Source organism: Mirounga angustirostris, unplaced genomic scaffold (genome assembly GCF_029215605.1).
Source record: "Mirounga angustirostris isolate CCGP_5_RB_7025 unplaced genomic scaffold, mMirAng1.0.hap1 SCAF_1, whole genome shotgun sequence".
Classification (NCBI taxonomy): domain Eukaryota; kingdom Metazoa; phylum Chordata; class Mammalia; order Carnivora; family Phocidae; genus Mirounga; species Mirounga angustirostris.
The window spans coordinates 182,539,132-182,551,237 of record NW_026991709.1 but is presented as its reverse complement, the minus strand read 5'-3'; the positions used below and the strand labels follow the sequence as shown (position 1 = coordinate 182,551,237).

General features: G+C 39.6%; 1 protein-coding gene across 8 annotated transcripts in view; it reads left to right on the top strand.

Annotated features, from left to right (window-relative positions):
- The window catches only part of SLC25A26 (solute carrier family 25 member 26), a 135,125-nt gene that overhangs the window by 99,251 nt on the left and 23,768 nt on the right, over positions 1–12,106 (top strand). The window lies entirely within an intron of this gene.

Sequence of the window (12,106 nt, the reverse complement as noted above, 5' to 3'; positions counted from 1 at the left end):
AGAATGTGTGTGAATGGAAAGCAAGCAAGGCCCCCCGCGTGTTTGTAGGCCTACATTGGCCGAGGCCTCCCCCACCCACATATAGTGGCTGGCCGCTAAGGGAGCAGAGGGGCCGTGGGCTCTGACCATCCCTTCCATGTCTGCTGCTCACCCCAGCCAGGCGTGGGAATCCCCAGGGGGGAACAGAGTGTGATGACTTGTGAGTCAGCCTTAGGGAAGGTCACTCGTATGCTTCAAAACAAATAACTAAATGAATTTTTAAAAGCCTGTGTTTAAAACATGATGAAATGTTTTCTTTTTTAAAATTTTCTGGGGCAGTGGTTTTGAAAATGGTAGGTCATGATATGGATTGTGTAGGTATTTGGCAGCATTTTAAAGACTAATGCAAAAGGAGATAATAGAGAACATCTTACAAGGTAAGGACAGGTCTTTGTACAATCTCAGTGTTGCTTGCACAGGTACACATGCGTCTCTGTACTGGGTTGCCGTGTAACGTGTCTGTCACTGTGCATGATGATCAAAGAAATGGAACACCTTGTCCAAGTAAAAGTGGTTTATAAATGCCCCAACTGTAAAATGGCAAAGTACCTAGGTAGGCATTTGATAATACAAAAAGTAATTACTCTCATAATTGTATGCAATTAGTAATCAAAGCCTGGTCATACAAAATGTCTTTTGAAAAGTTAAAAAAAAAAAAAATATTTGGACTTGGAAGTTCTATGCTAAGGGTAGTAAGATGAGACAAAACATTACTCAAAAGAAACCAGAATATTCCATATCGACAAATGTTTCTTACAATTGATCTGATTTTAAGTAGTACAGCTTATTTTATCGATGGGCTTTACATATAGTTTCTTGGGTTTTTCATTGTTGTTGTTTTTGTTTTCACCATTTTCTTCATGGTGCATGGTGAGAATGGATTTCTTGGGCAGTGTTTCTGGGCATGATGTAACAGCTCTCCAGTGAGAAGGTCACATTCCATGAGCATAACAGCTTTCCTTTTCTATGTGTGACCAAAGAACAATGGAGCCAACAGCTGTCCAGCAAACAAGACTCACTTTATTAGTGTCTCAATAACCAGCATTCACGCAGCTTCTGCACACTCGCTAACATCCTTACACTCTGTCTTTGCATAGGAATGTTTTGAGGCCTGAAGAGGGAAAAAGTGTCGGGTTTGTTTCTTGTCAGCATTAAGGACATTTGTAGTATTCTAGCTAGTTAAGAAGTGTCTAGAATTTTTCAGAGTAATCATAATAATAGTATGCTTTAACAGTTGTCTTTGAGCGAATGCTAAAATGCTATAGTTTTGGTTTTTTTTTAAGTCAGGTGTATGGAGTAATTTTGATACAGGAACATTCACCCTTTGTGAATGTACACTTTTATGACTTTTGACAAATGTTTATCATTACCACCATTACAAAAATACAGAATATTTAGTTTTCCCTTTTCCAGAATATCCTATAAATAGAATTGTACACCATGTAGCATTTTGTGCCTGGCTTATTTCACTTAATGTGCTTATGAGATTCATTCATATTTTTGCATGTCCCAGTAGTTTGTTCCTTTTTGTCACTGAGTACTATCCCATTGTATGGAGGTACTGCAGTGTGTTCATCCCTTCACTAGTTGATATACATTTGAGTTTCCAGTTTTTGATGGTTATGAATAAAGCTGCTACAAATTTGCATATGGGTATTTGTATGGGGACATATGTTTTTGTTTCTCTTGGATAGGTACCTAGAAGTGAGGTCATAGGGAAAGTATACATTTAATAAATAAGTTCAGCTCTCAGACTGTTTTCCAAAGTGGTTGTCCCCTTCTGCAGCATTGTATGAGAGTTCCAGGTGCTCTGCCACCCTGTCATCATTTGTTATGTCATTAGATTAAAGAAATGTTGTTAGCTACTGTAATAGTTGTGTACCAGTATCTCATTGTGGTTTTAATTTGCAGTTCTCTCATGGCTCAACAATGTTGAGCATCTTTTCACATAGTAGTATATTTTTTTAAACATCTGAATGTGAACTCACAGTGCTTTGTAGAAGTAGACCATTTGGGCCACCTCTTTCATTTTTGTGTTTATGCTTTTATCCATTCAAGTTTGCTTTTGCAGCCATGGAGAGATTGTAATCTATGGGAAGACCTTCTCTATTGTGTTTATGTGAGAATACTACTTAGGAAGATTTTTCTCTGCAAGGACTTGAGCAGGTTGCATACATATTGTGCTGCGAGGGGCGGGGAGCCTGAACACAGGGAGTGGCCACTGTCCTCTGAAACTTACCCTACCTACAATTAAAGTTATTACCTTTTTCTAAAATCACTTCCTCCTGCTGCCTCCATTTCTGTTAACCATACTACTGATCTGACCCGGTGGGTCTCAAGCCCTGGATGATAATCTCATGATCTCTTTCTGTCTGTCCATATCACATCATTCACTAAGTTTTGGTGGACTCTGACTTTTTGGAACCTGCGGTCTCCTTTTTATGAGATTCTTATTAACTTATGCCTAGACTAAGTCCTGACAGTTTCTCTGCTTACCTATCCATTCTACACATTGAATTTGTGTGATCTTCCTTAAACATCTCTTAGAAATTCTTAGAAATTTATAACTTCCCTGGAAGTCTCAAATATGAGGTGGATGTCCACACTGTGTCCTTCACTGTTTTTTCCAGCTCCCTTCCCCCTATGCTTTTTCAAAATTCTTTCCCTCCAGCCAGAATAAGCTCCTCACTGTCTCTGTTCTTTGGCTGCTTTCTGAAATATGCTTCCACGTCTCCAAACACTGTGCATCTTCCAAAGCCGGTTCAGTTTTGGGGTTTTTTTTTCTTCCTTGAAGTCTTCCAATCCAGGCCCTGAAGATTTACCCTAACTTACCTCACATTTGTGTGCATTGCTTATTGGTATTTAATCACACACTATGCTATGTTTAAAACAATTTAGAACTAAGTTTTCGAGGACTAGAGCAAGGCCTCAGCCCCTTGCATTTACCGATACGTGACAGATGGGAGTATGCATGTATTGCCTGTGTACTCCTGAGCTGGACATTGGTCCCTTCACAGCAATGCGAAGATGATTAAGAGGGTTCATGCTTTTGAGGAGCTTGGAGTCGTTGAGAGAGGCACAGGGCACCAGATAACTTTAAGGTAATATTTCTGTAATTGGAGACTTCTCAAGGTAATGTGGGTGCCAGTCCCTCTGACTTCCCTAATCATGTCACTACACTACCTCATTTCTTCTGTTTCTCCTTTCTCAGAGTATATAGACCGAGAGTTTGCATGAAAGAAGACTAGACACCATAAAGAAGAAGAAAAGTAAAAGGGGTAGATTATCATATCTAGAATCTCTAAGAAGATAATTTTCCCCTAAGATTTATGTTGTGTTTGGAACTTCCTGGCAACCCAGCCAGAAGAGAAACCTGATCGATTACATGGTTGTTACTACCCAACAAAGACCCATCACTTATTATTTCATCTTGTCCCCTTGGCTTTGGATACTGTCTTCCTGTAGATGACTTGCACATTTATAGCCCTGTCACAGACCACCTCCTCGAAGTTATAGCCTCATGTGACCAGCTTTCCTAGCTGGCATTCTCACCCAAGACATGTCAGGCCAGCCAGTTCAGAACAGAACTCTTGGTTCTTATTCTCCTTCTCCCCAGCCTGTTCCTTTGTCCGCGTCTCAGTAAATAGCACAACTGTCTATTGCTTGCTAAAGTAGAAAGCTACAAATTACTGCACAGTTCTCCATTCCGCAGCCCGTCAGCAAGTCCACTGTTGGCCTTGAAGCCTCTGGCGCACCTCTTGCTTCAGTTGATACATTGGCTCCTCAGAAGGTCTCCCTGATTCCGTCCTTGCTTCCCTAAAATATCCTCTCTTGACAGCAGCCAGAGTGGTCTTTTAGTGAAATAAATCAGATCATATCACTATCTGCTAAAACCCTTTGGTGGCGTCTCTGAAAGAAGAGAAAAACCTAGCATTTAAACTATGGCTGACACAGTCCTCTGTCCTCCGGTCCCCTCTCCCTCTCCCACCTTATCCCCTACCGCCCACCCAGCACGCTCCAGTCACACTGTCTCCACTTACAGCCCTGCTGGCCTCCCTTCGGTTCTTTGTGGACATGCCAGGGTGGTGCTTACCTAAACCAGGACCTTTACATCGGTTGTGCCTCTGCCAGAAATACTCTTTATGCATTCCCTCTAACATTGTTACTGAGCACGACTCAGTAGTGTGCCTGCTGCGTGCCAGGCATTTTCTAGGGTCTGGGGCTAGAGTGGTGAAGAGGAGTGATGAAAATGTCTTTTCTCATTGAACTTTCATTTTAGCTCTTTCCCTAGGCTTTGCTCATGGCCGGCTCCTTCTTCCCCAGGGCTTAGACCACGTGCCACCGCAGAGGGGCCTTCCCTTTCTACCCCTCTTTGAAGGTCTCTTCTCTTCTTCCCTCCCCAGGAATTATAGCACCTGTTTATTCCCTTCCTAGCATTTTAACAGTGTATTTATTTGGTTATGCCCTTGTATCACCTGGATCCTTAGAAAAGACCTCAGTTGTCTGTTGAGCAGATACTGTATGCCAGGCATCTCATCCACATCACACACAACCCAGGGTGGGAAGCCTTGTGGTTACCTCCACTAAACATAAGAAGGGGGTTCAGAGAGGTTGTCTTTCATCTGGTCGTCCAAGTCTCGGTTTCCTGTCCAGCACCCTTTTACTTTGTTAACATTGTTAATGATAATAACTCTAATAATAAACCAACCATAGCACAGAACATTTCTCAGAGTTAGAGTATGGCAGGTGCTATGATAACCACTTTCCATGGATTATCTCCTATTCATCTTCATGACAGTTCTGAGACAAGTGCTTTACTGTCTTCATTTTGTAGGTGTGGAAACTGAGGAAGAGTTCGAGTGCCCTGCCCAAGGCCACAGGTTTATTAAATACTAGAGGGTACAGCCAGGATTTGAACTCAGGCAGTCTGAATGCTGAGTTGATATTCTGAACCATTTTACATATAGCGGTGCACATAACACATCATGTCTTCAGTAAAGTGTTTGCTGTTTTGTGAGCTCAAAGGTTGCTAAAAAGTTGAGGTCATGTTACATCAGATCTGCTTATTTAAGGCATTTCTGCAAATTGTGTTGATTCCTTAACTTGCTAGCATAAAGCTTAAAAACACTGGCTGCTGTATTTCTTAGGCCGACTCTCCCAAGCGTCCGTGGTTCTGTCCTTGGGCAGGGATTCCCATTGTTCACTTGAGGAGTCCACTCTGTGACCCACCAAGGGTGAGCATGGGTAGTTTATGGGGCTGAGTGCAGCCAGACCACATTTTCCCATGTGTTTGTGTTTCCTTTCTTGCGGCTCTTTGCTTATTAGAGGAAGGAACTTTGTCTTCTATTTATATTTATGTTGATATTTTTTATAGTTCTGTCTTTTACACAGCAGGTGTTTATAACAATTCACTAATTGTTTGAAGGTTAGCATTCTTTCTTTTTCAAGTTCGGTGCAAAGTTGGATAACTGTATACGTTAACTGTTTCATTTATAATTAGTTTCTTTTAGAAGTGTGTTGGCAGCTATAACCTGTAGGTTTACTCTTACTGAACTTTAGGTAAACAATAGGCATATTTTGGAAGGATAGGATAAGATTCCGTATAAGAATGTTACAGTTTTTGTATTATCTAAATATTTAACAGAAGCTTGCAGTGCCCTTTAGAGGATTGTTAAGAATGCCATCAGGTCTAAATACTTAGACTTCTCCCTGCAAGGTGTTACAAAGTTGCACAACCGTAACTAGAAGAAATGCAAGCTTTAAGTTCAGATGCAACTGTTGAAGCAAAATGAAAATAAAGTCATCTTGGTTATTTAAGACTATGACACCATGCTGATGGTTTTTTAAGACGGAATCAAGCTTTGTAATAGAAATCAGAGGCCAGTGGATTATTCTTTCAGTCATAATACAATGTATAAAGTACTGACTTAGATTTTTCATGTATACTTTGTATTTTTAAGTAAATATTCTAAAAAGTACTTTATAAAAAACTTTTTATTCAAGTTGAAGAGTAGATAACTTGTTTATTGTTCTTGATTCTTAATTTGATACTAGTTAAAATGTCCATCACCATCCCAACCCACAACAAAATTCTCCCATGCTTTTTAGCCATCTGTGGAATAGTATAGGAGATACTCAATGCTCATTGTCTCCATGTACACCCTTTGATTTATGTTGTCTGCACTGACATGTTTGGTCAGAACAGAGATTCCTAAGAAAGGCATACTGAAGATGGAGAAGGGAATGAGAGGAGTAAAAGTGTGTATGGATGTGATTTTTGCTGCACTAAGCTTGTACCCTAAATTAAATATGACACATCAGTAGGGGAAAAAACACCTGAAAATAAGAGCAAAGTAATTATTTTCTGTCCAGACCACCAGTCGAGTCCGAGTCTAAGGTGAAAAGGATTTTTGCTAAGGATTTTAGCAAAATCACAGAAGGAAACAGGCATCTTCGAACAATTCAAAACTAAAGAACATTTGAGTTCTTAATTTGCATCCTGGAAGATAATGGGACACTTTGAGCAAAAAGAAAAGAAATTAGAATGTTACAGTGTCCTTTCATTCAATTTATAAAAGTAATGGGTGACATTTTTTTGTTTCTAGGGCTACTGAGGTAGAGGGAGAGAGATCCCGTAATAGGGGAGTTGGAAAAATAAAAAATTCCTCCTACTTTTAGGTGGGATTCAATCTGTAAGCCAAATATTTAAAAAGTTCTTGTTTTGTTTAGTTTGTCCAAGGCAGATAGTGAAAAAGATATCAAGGAAAACTTAGTAAGGAGGATGAGCATCCTGTGTAGCAAGGGCCCTGAGAGGGTGGCTGGAAAGGGTGCGGCTTCTGGAACTCTGGGTTCCTCCCCCAACCCTCGTTCAGCCTGTGCACCCAGGTGCCGGTCATCCACAGTAGCTGCTCATCCACAGTAGCTGCGTTGAGAAGCTGCAGTGATGATAAGGCCCTGCACATTCCATGCAGATTCTTTTACTGAAGGTCAGGTTTAATCCTGCCTCACCAGTGCCATGGCTTAGAGGGTTGGGGGGTCAGGGTCCTCTGTCAAAAACAATAAAAAGCACACCAGGATTCCTCTTTTGTTTTCTTGCTTTTATTACATTTATCTCCTACTTAGGCAAGTTTGTGACTAAAATGAGATACATAGGATCAGTCAAATAGAAGATGACTATGATGAGTCACATTGACTTTTTTGGCTAAGACAGTGTGAGAAAAGAGGGGAGTTTACCAGACTTTAGTGTAATCAGATTATCAAACATAGATATATATTCAAAAGCACCTTAAAAAATGCCTGTAATGATTCCAGTTCCTTTAGAGATAGGAAACCTCGCCAGTATTTGACTTCAAAGGACCCATCTCTAGAATCACACGTAACCTCCTCTGAAAAATGGGGAAAAAAGGAGTTAGCTTTGTGTTTGTTTTTTAGACTTGCTTTCTGGTTATTTGTGAGCATTTTTGGTGCTTGTTTAGTCTTGTCTGGCTTGATGCTGCCCTGGGTTGGCATTGCCACTGTTCCAGCCACTCTGTCCTGGTGGACGTCCCCGGGTGATCGGAGCCCTCCATCCAGCTGAACCTAAACAGAGGCTTGCCGGAAAGCCTGTCCACCTCCGTCACTTCCAGAGTTACGGAGGTGGGACCTACTTGCCATTCCTGGTTTATGTTATTTTCTACCGAGCCAAGAATGAAAATTTGGGGTGATGTTTGCCCAGTTCTCATCTTCCCCTGTTCCTTACACAAGGGTAAAGTTATCAAACACTGCTTACATTGTAGGTACTCATCAAGGTACCAAGTATTTGCCCACCTTCTTTGTATAAGGAATTGTGCAGGGCCCTCTGGGATTCTAGAGATGAAGGTGGTGAGCTCCCTGTCCTAGAGAATTAGAGCTGAAATGAGACAACTTTTGAGGGTTAATGAAAGCAGTGACTCATGATACAGATATTTTCTGGTGCTATTAAGGATAGAGGCTTGCCAGTGTATTTGTTCCCAGATAAATGGGGCTTATCGGTGCAGTCCCTTAATTATTTCATTTTAACCATGAAAATCTTTAAAAACAATTGTTCTATACTTAAATATAGTCAGCCAGATATGCCTTTGCAGGCAGAATTATTAAAAATAAGCATACCTTTTTTTTTTGACTCACAATCCATATCGTGAGCATCAGTTACAGTAATTTGTTTTATTTTAACTGTTAATGATACATTTAGGTATTGTTAACAAAATGGGACCTTTTGTCCCTACCCAAAGCTAATAAAAGATATCCAGCCACAGATCCAGAAGGCTCAGAGAATGCCCAATCACAATAAATATCCCTCTAGAAAAAGTTATCCACATTACCCCAAAATAATACTTTTTAACTATAAATCCTAAATATCACTAAGCAACTCAGCATTTGAGCCCATCTTGCTTTTGCTCAAGAATCATAAATGAGGGGTGCCTGGATGGCGCAGTCAGTTGAGCATCCTACTCTTGGTTTTGGCTGGGGTCGTGATCTCATGATCCTGAGATCCAGCCCACATTAGGCTCTTCACTCAGCTTGGAGTCTGCTTGAGATTCTCTCTCTCCCTCTCTGCCTCCCCCCACATGCTCTTGTGCTCTTGCACGCTCTCTCATAAATAAATCTTTAAAAAATAATAAATGAAATTTCTTTCCGTTGAATTACCAGCACAATCATTTATTAAAGACTTACTTACAAATTCTTAAAGATTTTATTTATTTATTTGAGAGAGAGAGCGCGTGCACACACGAGCCCACACAAGCTGGGGGAGGGGCAGAGAAAGAGGGAGAAGCAGACTCCCTACTGAGCAGGGAGCCCAACTTGGGGTTCAATCCCACGACCCTGAGATCATGACCTGAGCTGCAGGAAGACACTTAACCAACTGAGCCACCCAGGCGCCCCTTTCTTACAAATTCTTAGTATCTTCACCACCTGACTTGTCTAGAAGGCAAGTATCTTAATATCTCAACCAACCAGATACAGTTTAAGCACACAACACATCAACCTACACAAAGTTGGTGCTTTTGACACATCTCAGAATGCTTTCAATCCAGTTGCCGTTATAACTATAATTAGCCTGTGTATATAAATGATCCCTAATTGTCAGGTAGGTAAATCCACTAGTTATGAAAACTAGTTCTGTAGGAGAAACCCATTCTAGCCTTTTAGCCACTTGGTTATATTGCTAGAGCCATGGTATGGCAGAAGTGAAAGCTTAACTGTGGTCTCTGTTCTATCCATTTTTTTTGGTTTAAAACTTCACTTTGGAAATCTCTTTTTAAGACATGTTAGTATATGAATACTGCACAGAGAGATGATTCATTTATTGGAAAAAACAACACTTTAAGCAGCGTTTGCTTTGTTTTTTCAAGTGCATGTGCAAAAGCTACACAACAGCTCCATTAGCTACTGTCTGGAGTGCATTTGAAAGTCTCTCATGTGTTAAAAAGTTCTGGTGGTAGGCTGATAACACTAAGGCCTACACAGAAGATTATCTCTTGTCTTAAATAAATTATCATCTCATGTTATTAATTTGGAATCAAGTAGATGATTCTGTTCACATTCCTATCCTTGTACCACAAAAAGCATTTGGTAAAGTTTCATAATCTTGAAAAATTGGAAGCTACATAACTACTTTGAATACAACAGCTGAAGTCCCAAACTGTGAGTTTGCCTACACTAAAGCCAAAAAACACTTATTTTCAATTTGTTATTCATAGGACAATAGTGTACATTTGGGTGGGTCTTTTGAAGTGAAAAACAAAGCCTTCTCTTCACGCTATACTTTAATAGAAAACACCTGACCCAAGCTTGGACTCAGCCATTTCATAGTATTGGGACTGGTGTTTGCTTTCCATCCTTTGAATGGATACTCAGGCTAGTAGCTAATATCCTAGGGGTGAGGTAGGGGTGGGGAGGGAGCCAAATTACATCATGCTGTTCCTCCTCAATAGGCCTTGAGCAATGAGTGAGGACTGACTTGGGAAATGAAGATAACCTGATTGTTCTGTAGTGATACCACTAGGTATTCTGGATTCCTTATAATATCCTAGTGGATGATAGAAATAATGTTAATTTTTTAAAAAGCCGATGTTAAAAATTGCATACCTTTAAACAATATGAATGATGAAATTCTATCAGTCTTATGTTAGTATTTTCTATTTTAGTCTGTATTGATCATTGTACTATGGTCATATAAGATGTCAACATTAGGGGAAGCTGGGTGAAGGGTATATGGGAACTCTGTTATTTTTGCAACTTCTCTGTAAGGCTAAAATTTCAAAGTGAAATTTCTAAGCTCCTAGAAATATTTTCTAATCAAGCTACGGTATGGAAACTTAAGAAAAGTTATAGAAACTAAGCTGTCAACCAGACCCCAGGCAGTTGTGAGGATAAGATGGTGAGCATAGTAGATTGTTTGCTCTTGTTCACATTTAGAATCTTGCAGCTCTGCTGTGAACATGCCTCCCTGTTGTCACTTATTGACATTCCTAATCAAAAAACAGAAAACCGCAGACACAGAATTAGGAACATATCTGCCTGTCTGATTACTTCTACTTGAAATTTCTCATTGACCTGAGATATTAGCAAATGTATATGGATTCATCTGAAAATTTCATTTTTTATTTGAAAAAGAAAGGAAATAGGGCCCTGAACTGGGATAAATAAACCAATATTAGGTAAAGTATAGAGATCTGCTTTTTTTATTCTTACTTATTTTGGTACACAATCTCCATCAGAAGAGTTCAGGCTCCCAACACTGTGGTTCTTCACATTTGGGCTCATTTTCTGTCCCTCATCCCCACACTCCCTAGTCATTTATCTGCCTGCACAGAAACCATTAGATCTCCATGGCAGTGGAAATACTTAGATTGAGAAATTATAGCAATTTAAGATATTTTGGTGTTCAGATAGGTCCTTAAAAAAAATCCTTCATTACAAACCCACATAATTGAAACAACTTTTACGGACATCAAAATATTTTCTTTAATCACTTATATATTGTAATGTAGCTTTCCTAGAAGTTGAGCTGTGTATAGTAGTGAGGAATCTTACGATGTTGCACATATATTATTCTTTCTACAAGACCCGTGGCTTTGGGGGGAGCCACCAGCCAGCTTCAGCTCCCCCACTTTACTATCTCTGTGACCTTAGGCAAGCACTGTCCCCACACTGGTGTTTGCGGATAATACACATTTTCCAAGATTAAATAGGAAATGTAAAATCTTTAACATAGTGCCTGGAACATGCTAGATATTCAGCAAGTGATAATTAATAGTAGTAATCATCACACTGTTTCCTGCACTGTATTTTTTTTCCATTTGCAGTCTACTCTTTGAATTACTGAAAAGTCACGAACAATAATATTTACACTTCTAGTGAGTAACCTTTTCTGTCTTTCCAGCCAGTTTTGTTATTGTTGTTGTTGATCTCAATCTTTGGTCCCTGCACATATATGAGCAAATCTGTCGTTTCACAATACTTTCATAATTCACAGATAGTACTTTTTACCAATCAGGTTCTTGTTGTTATCAGCGGTGGTGTTTAATGAATGTTAAAGTAGCTCCCAAGTGAGATATTTGTAAATAACATTCATCTTATTAATTTGGCCTCTTATTTTTCCAAAGTTTTTCTGTTTAGACAATTTCTCATTAAAAAAAAAAATTACACTCCTATTATTTAAAGTAAGTAGTTTGGGGGCAGTGACACAGTTTGTTCATTCACTTGGGTATCTTACTATCATTCCAGAAGAAATTATGGTCTGTATGTGGAAGTACAGTGTCTTACAACACTGTTCTCTTTGCTGTCCAGACAACTAACCTGTAGATCCAAGTCCACGTGTTTTTATACTTTGTACTAGGTTGTCTCATACACATTTCAGTTCTGCTGCTAACTGCCCATTTAAACTTGGCAAGTTGCTTAGCTTCTCTGAGCCTCCACTTCCCTGACTATAAAATGAAGATACAATGGCACATACCTCAGAAGATTGTAGGTAGGACTACATGAGTTAATGTAGGTGAAGTGTTTAGTGCCTGGAATCCAGATAAGTTCTAGAGAAGTGTTTATT